Raw genomic sequence first — 15,932 nt, forward strand, 5'->3', positions numbered from 1 at the left:
AATTATGTGATGACCAGGATCTTCCATGTATGGAAGTTAATGTATGCATGACCCCTTTATCCATACTGCCGATACTCAATCAGTATCATGTTGCAGAATCATAGATCTGGCAAGAATAGTGGTTCCAATGGTGACAGCAGAATTTAGGAACTGGCTGTGGAGCTGCCAGAGTTGTCATTGGTCATCTGAGGTGTCCAATACCAGGGGATATTTACAGCAGGAGCCATAAAGCCATGAATCAGCTAGGTGAGAGGTGGTTCTGCATATACCCCCTAGACAGCTGAGAAAGCATGCAATTCAACATATACTAAGCATAAATCAGTGAGCTGGATGTCAGGACATCTGTCCCATCACTAGGAAGCGACTGTCTCAAGAATAGGTGATTTAATGTATTTGTTGCTATCTGCATTGTTGAATTGTGTTAATATTAAGATCATCTAGGGAAGAATAATTAAAATGTTTCTGGTAGACTAGGATTGATGGAGGCAAAGGGAATTTGCCACCAGCATACCAAGCGAGTTGATTTTTTTTGTTCTAAAAACAAGGCTTACTCATGTTGGTGACTTGACCCATCTCAAGAATTGCTAGCATACTGAATATGAAGTGGCCTAAGAAAGTTTAAAATGTGAGATGAATATAAGGTATTATTTTGATATTTCTTTTTTTTTTACATATTTAAGAAAAATGTTTGTTTTTGAAAGAGAGAGCATAAGTGGGGAAGGTGGGCAGAGAGAGAGGGATACACAGAATCATAAGCAGTCTCCAGGCTCTGAGCTGTCAGCACACCTTGACAACTGAACTGTGAGATCATGACCTGAGCCAAAATCAGAAGCTTAACTGACTGAGCCACCCAGGCACCCCTATTTTGATATTTCTGAGAGTTGTAGGCCTCTTTGAGTTCATTCTTTTTTAAAAAAGTTGTTTATTGAGATATAACATGCATCTCATAAGCAGCATACATTTTGTGTGTGAGTTCATTAATTTGTTCTTAAAGCTTATTTATTTATTTTGAGAGAGAGAGCATAAGCAGGGGAGGGGCAGAGAGAGAGGGAGAGAGAGAGAATCTCAAGCAGGCACTGCACTGTCAGCGTGGAGCCCAATGTGGGGCTTGAACTCATGAACCGTGAGATCATGACCTGAGCTGAAACCAAGAATATGACACTTAACTGACTGAGATACCCAGGCCCCCCTGAGCTCATTAATTTCAAAAATCTTACTAAAAATTTAAAATTCTTTAAGAAGTCTCCTGTGCCTTATGTGCTTGATGGGGAAGGTGTTGTTGCAATGGGTTATGTGTTAAGATTGGATTCAAATAAGAACTAGAGCTGATATGAAGTATTATTGGGACAGGGACCAGCTCCATGCATACATCTGTCCAATCAGGAGTCTGTATGTGTATTTCAATGTATTTACATGTGTGAGCATATGGATATTAGAAGACCAAAATATAGGAGTTATGTATTAGTGATGTATGTATGTGTGTGTTTGTGTGTGTGTGTGTGTGTGTGTCTGTGTCTGTGTAATAAGGCTCTTCTGGCTACAAGGAGCAGAGCCCCAATGAAGAAGAAAAAGGATAAGACTACATTTGGAATGGAAATCCCCCCAGGGTGATCAAAAGGTCAGTTTCCTTCCCACTGTAGGACATCTTTGCCTTTCTCTACATGACTGCTTTGTCCCACCCTCGGTCACTAGGTCCTCTATTTCTTACTCATAGTTTTTTCTGCCTCATAGCTATGTGGCTTGTACTTGGCCTCAGTGTGCCTTGGCCCCACCTCTACATTAAGGCATCCTTTTAGCTTTTGCTTCTCCTAATGATCAAGCAGACTTTTCTATGTTTCTTAGTTCAAATTTCAGAGATAAGAAATGTTTTGTATAGGTTGCTGGCAAGCCTTCTATTTGGTTGTCTGGTTCAGGATTTCGTCTCTGGCCCCATAAACTTTGGCCAGGGGGTGGGTGGGAAGGCACTAGTGGGGTAAGCATGGCTACCTATGTCTTTGCCTTGAGCAGAGACTACAGAATGCCTAGGAATTGACAGCTTTATGGTGTAGTAGGAGACTGTGGAGAAGTACCTTAGTGGTTCTTGTGGATAATGGGACTCTGACTGAAGAAGAAAAGGATAGAGAAAAGGGAAAGCACTCCTGTGAAGGGGATTAAATTTCTCCCACTCATTCTGTAGAAAGAGGACTTGTTCAATGATGAAAAATCATGAACCAAGATAAACAGCTAAACAGATCACTTATGGAGGCATGGCTCATAGAGTTATCAGAAGGTGCTAGCTACAGCAGAGAGGAACCTGTTATGAGAGGTGAGTTAGCCTTGGTAGATGTCACTTCTAAAAGAAAGCCCTGACTCACGGAACAGTATGCTCCTGCCTGTTTCAGATATGAGTGAGGGGAATGGCTTTTCAAGGCTGATGTATCCTAGGAATTCCCATATGTCTTTGCAGCATAATCTTCCATGTTAGAAATATGTGTAATGTCACATTTTCTACTAATTGTTTTAGTATACCTTTGTGAAATGAAGCCTGTCCAGTATTTTAGCAGTACCCAGGGGAAAAGGAAAAGAGGGTAAGCTGGAGAGAGGGTGTTCCTCCTGGCATCATTCCAGGAGACTGACCACCTGGAAGAATTCACAAAGTTAATGTGGAGGGATGTGCTTCTTTATTATTTTTCTAAGGAAGAAATCCAGCTTTGACATTGAGGAAATGCAAAAGACTAGAGACAATTAACTAGAAGCTGTGGAGAGTGAGAGATACCTTGAATATCTGCTTTGCTTTAGGCAGAGAAGTACCTCAGGAGCCTTTGGTCCATGAAATACCATTTGTGTGTCAGAAAGAGGAAGCCCCTCCTGTCCTGTTACAGAGCTTTGGATGACAGGGGACTGAACTGAGCAGTCTTAGCTCCAGCTCACAAACCCTCCAGCTCCTTGTTTCCAGGCATGGGGCCCTAGTGCCCTCTTTTTCCATCTCTGCTTCCCTCCATTCTTGCTCTGAAGAAATAGCCAGATTAACACCTTGGTTTCCAAATTTATCTATGCTAGAAGCAGCTCTGGGTACCACATGACTGTCTCCTTGGAGGCATGTGTCAGGAGGATTACCCACCTCAGTGTCCTTCAGTTGCCCAGAGCTCTGGAGGATTCTATTCTCAGTAGCATGAAGGATGTCAGGAGACAGGGAGGAAAGAAATGGTCAGTCTTTACCACCTGCATTAGCAAGTGCTTTTAAATATATGAAGCCATGTGGGGGTGCTGTTGTCATAAGAGATGAATGTTCCTTTACTGAGCCTGTCTGCTGAAAGTCTGCAGTGGGACTGGGTGCTCACAAGCAATCAGACAACCATATAAATGATGGCTCCTGCAAGCCAGTGGATGTGGATAGCAGAGTCGGCCTGTCATTTTGAAGCCAGTGGGCAAGCCTGTGTTTTTCTATGCAAACCTCAGGAAATTCAGTGGGAAAGCCTTCTTATGCTAGCTCTACAGCTGGACCTTTGTTAAGGGAGAGTAAGGATGGGCTACTTGGCAAGCATTTTCCTTAGTAATCGTGAGGATGGTTGTTAGAGTTCATTAAATATGAGCTGAGGAAGCTGGCTTAGTGAGGAAGCCCTGTAATTTTAAATGTGGGCCAAGGAGAATCTAGCAACAGGGCAAAGAGAATTTGAAATCTAGACTCTGAAGGGAGCAAGGACTCTTCCAACAGCGAGCAATAACCTATGACTAGCAATATTCTTCAATTTTCAAAAAAAATCTGTGTAATCTATACCAAAGTTTTATCCACATCTCTTCTTTTTCCTACTTCATACCATACTTGTTCAAACCCTCTTTCATAGACCAGCCATACCCACATAACTTTTGCCTGGTTCAGTGACCAAATTCAGCATAAAGTATCTTGCAAAGGGGTCTCTTTGCAAGGGCCAACATGTGTAATGGTCTATTTGTTCACAATCACTTTTAAAAATTTTTTTTTTAACATTTATTTATTTTTGAGACAGAGAGAGACAGAGCATGAACGGGGGAGGGGCAGAGAGAGAGGGAGACACAGAATCGGAAATAGGCTCCAAGCTCTGAGCCATCAGCCCAGAGCCCGACGTGGGGCTTGAACTCACGGACCGCGAGATCATGACCTGAGCTGAAGTCAGATGCTTAACTGACCGAGCCACCCAGGCGCCCCCACAATCACTTTTGAAAGAGTTGAGTGGTTGACTCATTCAGGCCACTCCAGAGAGTCACCTAATTAACGTTTCTAAGATCGTGCTATCCTTATGTCCCTCCTTGCTCCAGAACCTACCATGGTCCACTCAGGACTATGCATAAACTCCACAATCTTCTGCCAGTTTCTTAATGCCTCCTATGATCTACCCATCCCATGCTTCTCCAATCCCTTTCCCCACTTCTCCCCCAAGTGGCAGTGTTCATTTTAGTCATGTCCTCTCCACAGCTGTTCTTTGCATGGGATTATTTGTCTGCCTGCATCAGCCTATCTAGTAAAGTCTCATCCAGTCTGCAAAGTTTGCCTCTAATCTTAACTTTTTGGTGAACTTCCCACCCCACCTTCTTTTTTCTAATATAGTTTCTCCTTATCTTGAGTTTTTATAGAGTCAGGTGCTTGAGGAGAAAGTTACTATTGTTTCTAAATTCCAAAAGTTTTGACTATTAAGGAAAATACATGAGTGATACAGAGTTTTATTTGTGTGTGTGTGTGTGTGTGTGTGTGTGTGTGTGTGTTTGATCATAAAACACAGAACAGGAGAGAATGCATGATGATGATTGAGTAGCTTTGGAGGCAAGAATCCTTTCTGGACTATTGGTGAGGTGTTTGGGGAGAGGAATTGGAGAAGAGAACACATGAGTTTAGAGCTAATACTGAACTCTGCTCAAACCTTGGGTTTGGAGGGTGGATGTAGAGGCTCTTGGATAGGTTTGGGGTCTGAGGCCAGAGGGGCCACACACACCTCACTTCCTGAGGGGACTTTGGGAAGAAGAAGTTCAGCAAAGTGCCCTGCCCCAACATGTTGGCTTTGGAAGCATAGAAATGGCAGCACAGTAATATTAGGCAGAAAGGAGGCCTTGCCAAATATTCCCCCTCCCTTTCCATACAAGTTCTCCTTTGGCTCCTGTAAGGCATGGAGAAGACCTGAAGTTTCTTAGGTAATGAATACTTTAGAGCCTGATGGGGTTGACAGGGATTCATACTGGGATGGTTTAGGGAGCCCAAAGAGGATGCTGTTGGATGGACATTTCAAGTTTGAGCATAAATCAAGGGAGGAGTGGCCAGGTTTGAGAGGGTCAGCAGAGCCAGAGAAAGCCAAAGTGTTGGCTCAGATGGGAGAAGGACTCTTTTCTAGAGCCCTCCTGGGTGCTGCTTGTCCTGAGGGGAAAGAAGGAAGTTATTCTTGAGAAAAGTGAACATGGACCATTCAGTGATGGGTCAATTGTGATGGGTGCCATGAAGGAAGTGAATCAAGCATAGTGATGGAAGATTGCAGGTGTGATGGGATGCATTGGCACAATTAAGTTAGAGGCAAGAGGAAAAGGAGACAGTAATGCAGGAGGAAGGGTTCTAGGCAGAGATGGTAGTGTTGGAAGGCTCTGGGAATAGAGAGAACAGGTTGGATTTGAGGACCTGAAAGGAAGTTAGAGCACTTGACGGTGGCACTTGAGGAAGGCAGTGGCATGAGACAAGGTCAGGAAGGTGACCAGAGGCAAATCATTTAGGCCTTGTGACCCTAAAACTGAGTTTGGAGTTTTATTCTCAGTGCAGTGTGAAGTCTTCAAAGCAGTTTGAACAAAAGAGTGATACTATCTGATTTTTGAAAGGATTATTGCGAAAAATTATTTTGAAAGGTTATTACGGCTATTCTGTGGAACCCAGATCAGAGTTGGGGAGAAGGTTCTGGAATGGCAGCCTGGGGATAAGATCCTCCCACCCGTAGAAGAAAGCCCAACGTATTCATTCTCTTTCCCTTCTGGCTCCTTAGCTCTGAGCATCCTTTCTTACCTGGGGTTTTAACATGACTGAGGTGTCCCAATTGCTTTTTAGTTCAGTTGCATACAATACATGCTTATTGAACATCTGAGCAAGGCACAGTAGGGGATTAAGAAACACAAATCTCGGGGCGCCTGGGTGGCGCAGTCGGTTAAGCGTCCGACTTCAGCCAGGTCACGATCTCGCGGTCCGTGAGTTCGAGCCCCGCGTCAGGCTCTGGGCTGATGGCTCAGAGCCTGGAGCCTGTTTCCGATTCTGTGTCTCCCTCTCTCTCTGCTCCTCCCCCGTTCATGCTCTGTCTCTCTCTGTCCCAAAAATAAAAAACGTTGAAAAAAATTAAAAAAAAAAAAAAAAAAAAAAGAAACACAAATCTCATCTCTGCCCTCAAGGAGCTTTAAAATTACATTAAGAGAAATGACATTTGTTCATTAATCACAATCATCCTCTGCCATGTAGGTGTGGATTTAGAGGACGACTAAGATGTGTTTTTTGCCCTGGAGTGGTCATGTTCTGGGGAGACAAATGTTTAAAGAAAAATTTGTGTAGTGTTACATAATGGAGGTACATGCTGAGTGTTAAGGAAGGAAGGAAGTCATGTGTCAGGACAGCTCTTAGAGGAAGTGAAATTTGTGTTGGATCTTAACCAAGAGTTGGAATGGGCTGGGGGCTAAGCATTTTAGTCCTATTCAAAAGGAGGCTGCTGGATGCTATACTTAATATGAGTCAACAGTGTGAGGTAGGTGCTAAGGAAGTGAGTAGGTTGTATTAATGAAAGCTTAGTTCTGAAAATAAAGGAGGAGATGACTGGGTGGTGTTCTTCTGACTACAGAGTTGTTAGGTATAGGTGAGGGTAACCCTCTTGAAGAGGGATGTAAATGTTGAATTGGATGGATATATTAGTCTGGGACTTCTAAAAAACAGATTCCAATATGGGATTAAATGTCTAATGATTTTATTAAGGGATATGCCTTGAGAGAATAATAGGGAGAGAGCCAGGAAAGGCTGAGAAAGCCATCAGAGTGCAATATAAGTCTTACCCAATTGCAGGAAAGAGGGAAGACAGGTTGAGTGGAAGCATTCTAGATTGTCATGCTGACTAAGGAACGATTGGCGAGGCATTTGGGGAGTCCTCTAGCCAAAGTTAGCTGTCTGAGCATGCTGAGTTTTCCAGGATTTAATATCCATAAGGGCCCCAAGTCATTGGCTGGGAGCAGCCTGGGGGCAGTGTGGCCTTAGTGCAAACATGACAGTGAATTTCTGCGGCAGCAGTTGGGGCCCTTGACTGATAAAAGTCCCTGTACCTGGGGGTCTGGGAGGCTCACATGGCAGCCTGTAGAGAATTTCTGGGGCAGTGAGAAAATTCAACCAAATATGGGAAAGGAGACTACAATATGCTGAGTCTGAAGAAGTCTCAGAGGTGACATTTATCATTCTTTTTTTTTTTAATTACTTATTTGACATTTATTTACTTATATGGCTGTATGCTGGGAATACTGATAGGAAAGAAACAGACCTTGCCTTCAAGGAGCTCATAGTCTAGAAGGGACTGCAGCCTGATGCACCATGATGACTGGATGAACTCAGAGCACAGGGAACACCTCAAGGTGCTGATGTTGGTGGTGATAGGATCATTGGATTCCTAGAAGGCTGTGAGCTGGGTTGTAAGCACAAACTGCAAGTCTTCAGGTGGAAGAAGGAAGGGATTACACTAATATTCAAAGAGGCGTGGAATGTGGAATGACATTTGATTTTCATGTGAATAATGTAATTGAATTATTTTAGCCCCAATGTGTGGGAACTATGAGAATACAGATTTGGGATTAATATAAGCAAGGACATTCTGATAAACCGACCTTTGCAAAGGTGAGATAGGGTTGCCTTGGTGCATTTCCAGTGCTGCTAATATCCAGCTGGGAAAGCTGTTAGCAGAGATGGAGTCAGGTCAGGGAAGGATGGTTGTGATTCTCCAGGTGATTGTTAAAGTCCTTCCCATCCTTGAGATTCTATTGATAGGGAAAAATCTGTTATAAGATGGCCGACAGGACTGATAGGGACATTTCAGTCCCTGACTGAAGACTCCCCTTCTGGGTTCTTTTTCCTACCCCACATTAGCCTGTGCTAATGTGGAATGTGGAAGTAACAGACTATAAATTGTTCTCTCTGCTAGGGCTCGGAGCTCAGATCCCTGGAGAGTGATCTCCTCTGAGCCCGCAGGTGTGAGATAAACCTCCTGCTTTCCCAGATCTCTGAGTGCCACTTGGTTCTTCCACCAGGTGATCCAGACCAGGTTCCATAACACTGATTCAAAGTAGCACTTTTTGGAAGGCATCCATTAGAAGAACCATCTGTACCCTCCCAGCCTCAGGTTGCACACTGTCCTGCAATTTCTTCCTGGCCAGGGATGAGGACAGGGGGGCCTATTTCTTAGAAGGACCAATTTCAGCATCCAACTCATTACATACAACAAAGGTTAGGAGTCTCAGGAAGTGACTTTCTCTGGCTGATCAGAGGTGAGATTTCCACCAGTACTCTTGATTGTCCTCTCCAAAGAAGGAAGCAGGCCATAAATATATATGTACAATGCAATGTAAGTTCATCAAAGGCCTCCCAAAGATACTACTTCTTGGAGAAACCCTCCCTGGAGACTTGATAAGTATCTAAGAGGAAATGGACTGCTAATTAGTGAAGAAGTTAGATTATATATATTCCTGCCAATATCCATTTTTAATAGAGTAGGATAGCAGTTGTTTAAATCTGACAATAGAACCTACAATCAAAATGATGTTTGTTCCACTTGTTTTTTTCTTGCAGGTGTATCCTGATATTTCTTGCTCCTCCATTTCTTTGCTCTCATTCATCTTCCCCACGATGTGTTCCCCAGATGAAGCAACTCAACTTCCAGTTGTCCCTGAACTCCCTGTACTTCCACACTTCAGTCCTCCCTGGTTTGATTCCCAGCACTGTTGCATTTAAACTTTGGAAGGAATCAACTAAATGGTTTTCACACTGGGATCTCATTATAGCAAGGTGAGTTTCCCCAGAAGCCAATATAGAGATAGAGTGTAAAAGGGAGGATGTTTATTAAGGAGCACCCTTGGATCAGTACTTGTGGGAGGGTGTGGGAAATTCCTTCCCCCAGAAGGAATTTAATCTTGCTCGAGCGGACTCTTTCCAACTGAGGCAGTGCCCAAAAGTCTGAGAGCTAAATGCAGTCTGTTGCCCTCATACCCAGCAGCTGTGGCAACAAGTCCTTCCTTAAAGGGGAATCTGGGTAACAAATGGCGGTGCCCACCACAGCCTCCCTCCTGTTTCCCCACCTACTGTTGCCAAGAGAGAAGCAGCTCTCCTGTGATCTGTTTCATAATTAGGGTTCTGCACAAGAGTCTCTTTGCAAGATGGGTTCTGTGCTAAAAAAAGTTTGGATATCACTGATTAGAGACTATAAGGCAAGCTGAGGACCAAGCACAAGCTAGCACAAACCCTCCTCTCCAGGTGGGGCATGTGTGGTATTCTTCAGGTACTCCTGGCTGCCCAAGAACAAAGGAAAGGCTGAAAACAAGTGGTTCAACTGATATCAGTTCAACTGATAGTCTCCATCAGTTTACAAATATCTCATCAATAGCCTAATCTCCAGGAACTCCCTACTATCTTCATGATAATGCTTTGCTAGAGGGAAAAACAATCTTAGCTTGACAGTTGGTAGGCATCCAGTAATCTGTAAATCATCTTTAGCGTATGGAAATCCCTTTAAGAAACTTCCTCTTGACTTTACCTCCCCCAATTCCACACTATATAAGCAGTCACTTTGCACAAGCCCAGTGCAACTCTTCCTGCCTATGGGTCCTGTCCCTGTGCTTTAATAAAATCATCTTTTTGCACCAAGACATCTTCAAGGATTCTTTCTTGGCTGTTGGCTCTGAACCCCCACAGATACCCCCAAACCCCATCAATCACTGCCCTGTCCAACCCTCTCATTTTTCAGATGAGGAAATTGAAGCCCAGCCCAGCTTCTCTGAGTCCTAACATAGTATCTTTTAAAATTTTTAACCGAATTTAGCATCTCTATATCTTTGTTTCCTTTCTGTATATCTAACACTCCCAAGGACAGACTGATCAAATGTGGCAGACACTGCTGGTCTCCTAGCAATATTCATACTCTCTTTTCTACTAACAGAACCTTGGTTTGTGCTCAGGGGCATGTGCTCAGCTAAAGAACCTCATTTCCCAACCTAGGTTGCAGCTAGTACCATCGATGTGACAAAGTTCTGGCTCATGAGAAGTAAACTGAAGGTTTCTGGGTAAGCTCTACTTCCTTAATATAAGCACCACTCCTTCTTTTCTCCTCTTTTACTTCCTCCTGTTGCTTAGAATGCAGAAATCGTGAATGGAGATAATGCGGCCATTGGGAGAGAATGAGAACAAGGTTCTCAGACTAAGAATGGCAGAGCACAAAGCTAGAGGTGCCTGGGTCCAGGTAATCTATGTGGAGCTCTCCTCTATCTTCTCTGAGTTTTATGTTATATAGGGGAAATAAAAATTCCTGTCTAATTAAGGCACAACTCCTTGGAATTTGGGTTGCCAAACCCGATCCCAGGTGGATAATGCTGAGTTGAGAGAAAAGAAGATCTTGGACCTCATGTGTTCAGATTAGTATCTTCAATTGCCCTGGCCTCAGAGAATCCCAAATTCCATACCTGAGGCATCCCATGGCTTCCTGTATGAAGGCCTGGTGAAGGGAAAGGACACTGAACTGGGAATTTGGAGAAGTGGGTTTCAAGTCTATTTCTGACATTCACTATTTGTGTAATTTCAGACAAGTTGGATAATCTATTTGGGGCTCAGTTTCCCTTATTGTAAAGACAAAGAGTTTGAGTACATCTCAAAGTTTTCTTTCATAGCTTAAGTCACAGTTTCTCTCCCTTGACTGAGTGTACAGTGGGAGTGCATCTGTGTAGAGACCCACTTTAGGGCAGTAGTTACAGGTCAGGAGGTTGTGGGTGGGACAAGTGTGAGAAACAGCTTTGCTTTTAAGGTTATTTCTTGCTAAGTATAATCCGGTTGGCTAAGGATTTTCTTCATAAAAAATTCTTTGTATTTTTGTGGGTTGATTACTGGCTTAATTAATGTAATTAAACACAATTACAAAATTAGTACAAATCTATGTAATCAGGTACTAACAATATGTAATTAAGTAACTACATCTTCTAATTAGAGACTTGAGTATGCAGTGCCACTTTAGAGTCCTTATTCTACTTTGTACAAAAGTTATGCCAAATCTACACACAGATCGTTTCAGACGTTTGTCTTACCCCATAGTTGAATGGATGTTTTTTATTCCTGTAAATTATTAACAACACATCCCCCCCCCCTCTTTAGGTAGTAATAACCTTGTATTTTATTTTCAAATCAAATATTTTTTTAAAGTAACTATGACCCCAGAATCAATCTCAGATTACACAAAATAGAAGTTGTCTTACAAAGAATGATTTGAATTCTGGAAAGGGAACTCCAGAATAGCAATACATGAATAACATTATAGTCACATTATCAGTCTTTCGAATTAGAGTTTGATGAATTTTCCAGGTTTTTTGTATGCATTTCATTTGCATCCAAATATTTGATACATTATATTTTTATCTTTTGACAAAGTAAAATGAGAGTTCCATGATGATGGAAATGCTCCAGATTTGTGAGATCCCTAGGTTTTTTCAAATGGGTTTGCAACAACTGTCCTCCAGAGAGCACCAAGAAAACTTCAACGGTAATCTCTTGCCCCTTTTCCATTCTAAAGAACAGCATGTTCTATGATTTGGGTGTAGCTGCCATCTTGGTGGAAGAGAAAACCATTTGAGATTTATTGAAGCCATATGGCTTCTAATGACCCCCTTCCTTACAACCTGAGGGCATCACCTAAAAGGTAGATGAAATGTCCTAGGCTGGGAGTTAGCATACTTAATTTTGGTGCCAATTCTATCATTGGCCAGTGATTTTTCTGTTTCCTCACCTAGGATATGTATTTAAAAAGTGGTACCGTTTGTATATTTAGTAAGGTCAAATGGACAGAGTGTATGGAAAAGGGCAAAGAAAAATATAAAGCATATCTTTGTGTTAGGTTTTATTCTCTATTATTATTTGGGTGTTTGGGAGATTTTTTTCCTTTAATTTTCTCTATCTAGGTCACTACTCCTTTTACTCATGCAGGTGTAGCTTTTGAAAACTGGTATTTGATGAAACACCTCATTTTACAGATGAAACTGAAGCCCAGAAAGGTCAAGCAGTTTGCCTAAGGTTCAAGGTTAGCTAGCAACAGGGCTATTTTTAGAATGCAATTTTCTTGACTTCCAATTGAGTGCCCTTTCTAATCACACTAGCGTGGTCCTTGAGGACCTAATGGAGTTGGGGACACCATCTACCCTTATTGATATATCTCTCAGAGGAGAGCAGCCCCTTTTTCACAATGACACTTTTTCCTGGAGGAGATCTGGATGTTGATGCTTCTCAGTAGCTCCTTTTCCTTGAGGAAAGATAGGAGGAGGCAAGCACTGCACTTGGTGAACTAAAACAAAGCTTTCTTGGATGAATTATGAAAATTTGGGATGGAGATTAAAAACATAGGGTGAATTGTCTTTGCCTTATGCAGTGTGTGGGGTGGTGGTCTTGGACTTGAGATGAAATAAAGTGGGGAGGTTATTAGGGTGGAATCATTGGTGGTTGTTGGTGAGAGAGAGACATTAGTGTCAAGTAATTTTTTTAACCTATGAAGGGAGATGGTTTGGTGGCTTTGGTTAGAGAAGGCTGGGTGGTAAAGCCAGAACCATGGTCTATAAGTACTTAGGTATCATGTGCTTGCAAATATGCTTTTTTTTATGTCTTCAGCTTTTAGTGGTTACCATTCAGTAACTCTTAACTGAAATGATTGGGTTTGTCAATCTGCTTCAGGAGCTTTGTCTTACAATTGGTTGAAAGAGTGCTTTTCCTTGGGATTTGATAAGGATGATAAAAGAATTTATTTTGGATGACTGAATCCACTCTGTGGGATGGATTTATAATTTCCAGAGGAATTAACTTAAGTATAACTTATAGGCCAACTATAATCATGATACAGTGTGATTTCTTTTTATTACCTTATCTCTCCTTGTTAAGAAATGAAAAATAAATTCTAGACATTTTTAGTTTCTATTCAGCTTCTCTTCTTCTAATACTCTGTTTTTTTGTTTCTTGTATATGTTCATTGCAATTTGCATCCCATACTAAACTGCCTTAGGATTTTTAAAAATTGAATAATACATTCTAATATCAATTAAGGAGACTTTTCAGTGTCTTCACATGCAGTTATTTAAGGTTAGATGTCATTTCTAAATGGACTGCATCTCTGAAGCCCCAACTATCTTAATTCCCATTCCTACTGTTCCAGTTATGCTAAAACTTCTCATTTATAATTAAAAGAAATCCTCTCACTTTCCTGGTATTGGGGAAGCCTGTTCAGTTTTGCATCTCTGCACAGTGCTGAATTGCTCAGACTCATGCTGTGGCAACAAGAGGTTTCCTAACCCTGAATTTTGTTGACCATATGAGAACCATGGTCAGAAAGTTTAGCCATTGCCTGTAGAAGAACATCAAATTAATTCTGTTATCATCTGGTTTTGGTGAACAGGGACATCATATACTTTGTCTACCCTGGATCAACAGTTTTGTGTTTTTAATTTGATTATTTTAAGCCCACTATATTGTTAAATCAGAAATTGTGAAGGGTCTGAGATTTTATTCTACATTCCAGCTAACAAGTTATCCTGCCATGGTGTGGTGTGGTATGTGTGTGTATGTGTGAGTGAGTGTGTGTGTGTGTACCTATACTATCAGAAAACAGGAGGCCTCAGAGTCAGAGATGAACATAGTTCATTATATACAGCAAAGGCTACAGCTACTTAGCACCAATTCTTCAAGTCCCAGTCTTTGCATGGTGATATGGTGAGGGTCAGATGGTAACTGCACATGTGGTAGGGTGCATCATAGGAGAGGGGCCCCACAATAGGGAGGTTCTAATCTTATATAGGGTCTTGGCAACCTGCCAGTGCCTCACTGCCAAAAAGAGAGACCTTACTTTTTCTCTGGAAAGTAAGCCAATCTTCTCTAGGCTGAGAAGAAGACATCTTAATCTTTACTACCCTGGAATGTCTCTGGGGAAGGATCTTTAAGCTTTACTATATTGGCCAGGAAACAAATCTTTCCTCTAATATGAAGGGATACACTATTTCTAGTTTCTAAGGATGTTTGCTATTCAAACAATTTCGTGAAGAGATAGTTTAAGGTATATATAAACTCCAGATTCATGGAGAATTATCTTTCAGCATATATGTAGGCAACATCTTTCCCATAAACAAATAAATAATCAAAAACCAAAAACACATAAACATCTGTGGCCCCTCATGAACTACAGTGTAAAATCTAAACTTCTTGGCTTGGCATTTAAGGTTCTTCACTACCTGCCCCCTTTTACAATTCTCCATCTTTAATCCTCTGCTTGGACATAACTGGTCTTCTCGTCATTGGCTTTTTCCCTCCACATTGTCTCTCTCTTTATGGCCTTTATTCATATATTTTCCTGTTCTTGGCGTGACCTCCCTCCTTTCCTTTCTTTTTTTTTTTAATGTTTATTTTTTATATTTCGGAGAGAGAGAGAGAGAGAGAGAGAGAGAGAGGCAGTGCGCAAGTGAGGAAGGGGCAGAGAGAGATGGAGACAGAATCAGAAGCAAGCACCAGGCTCTGAGTTCTCAGCACAGAGCCCGACGTGGGGCTCGAACCGATGAACTGTGAGGTCATGACCTGAGCTGAAGTCAGATGCTCAAATGACTGAGCCACCCAGGCACCCCCTCCTCCTTTCCTTTCTACCTTTATGAATTCCTTCCCACACTTTAAGAGCTAGTTCATCAACTAGGCTCCCATTCTTTCTAGTTGTAGGGCAAGCACCTCTTCTTATCTGAGCTAATTCTGAAACCTGACATCCATTCTATGCAGAATGAAGAGTATGACCTGATTTACTGGCCAGGAGACTATCACCCCTTGAGGCCCAGGGCTCACCTATTTTAAGGTCAGATTGCAGTTGGACACAGTGGATCACCCTGGTCTGTGGCTTGGTTAGCCTAGTGCCTTAGTTCTTAAGGGCCTCTTAGATTTAAGCAGGTTGCCAAGAAAGCCATGTTGTGGGTTTTATTCTGATACCATAAATTCAGGATTAACACATGCCCCCAAGCCTCTTCACTATGTCCCCCTTCCAATTCCAGTCTGCTTTCTCAAGAAGGGCCTCACAAAGTTTAATACATACAAGACATACCTGATGAACCCAGTTCAGTGGGTCTGGGGAAGGACCCGAGAAATTGTATTTCTGACAGACAAACTCCCAAGTTATACCGATACTGCTGGCCCATGGCTCACACTTTAAGAAGCAAGGGTTGAGATAACTTTTGGACATCAGGTATGTGTGTGCATACCTGTAAGTCTCTACAAATGCTGTTTACCTAGAAAAAGAATCCAGAAATCCAGAAAAGGAACTACTTTTCTAGCATATTACTCAGATGCAGGATTTTTTTTCTTTTCTGTTTTATAGCTGAGAAAACTGAGATTAGAGAGGAACGAATCTTTCTGATAATAAGCAGAAGAGCTGGAATTCACACTCCTATCCCCTCATTCTGTCCACCACACTAAGATCAAGGTATCTGAGGTCTACTGGCTAGTAAGTGAACATCACACCTAAGGCAGGCCACAGACCCTGAATGACCATACAGTGCTTTCAACCAAGGTGTGCAGTAGAAAAGACAGTCAGGGGCATGTGGTCAGCTTGGTTCTAGTTGATGAGAGCCGTTTGGAAGACAAGACACTTGTATATGGAAGCATGTTGGCAAGTTCACAAGGTTCCTGGCCTGCTCTGTCATTTTCTCTGAATTATTCAGACTGT

At 42.1% G+C, this 15,932-nt stretch overlaps 1 long non-coding RNA gene across 1 annotated transcript in view; it reads left to right on the plus strand.

The window, feature by feature from the left end:
• The window catches only part of LOC125936990 (uncharacterized), a 150,004-nt gene that overhangs the window by 20,781 nt on the left and 113,291 nt on the right, over positions 1–15,932 (plus strand). The window contains exons 2-3 of the long non-coding RNA XR_007462192.1: positions 8,792–9,007; positions 10,214–10,278. This is a non-coding gene — a long non-coding RNA (uncharacterized LOC125936990). The remainder of the gene's footprint in view (positions 1–8,791; positions 9,008–10,213; positions 10,279–15,932) is intronic.

Source organism: Panthera uncia (assembly GCF_023721935.1).
Source record: "Panthera uncia isolate 11264 chromosome A3 unlocalized genomic scaffold, Puncia_PCG_1.0 HiC_scaffold_11, whole genome shotgun sequence".
NCBI classification, from domain to species: domain Eukaryota; kingdom Metazoa; phylum Chordata; class Mammalia; order Carnivora; family Felidae; genus Panthera; species Panthera uncia.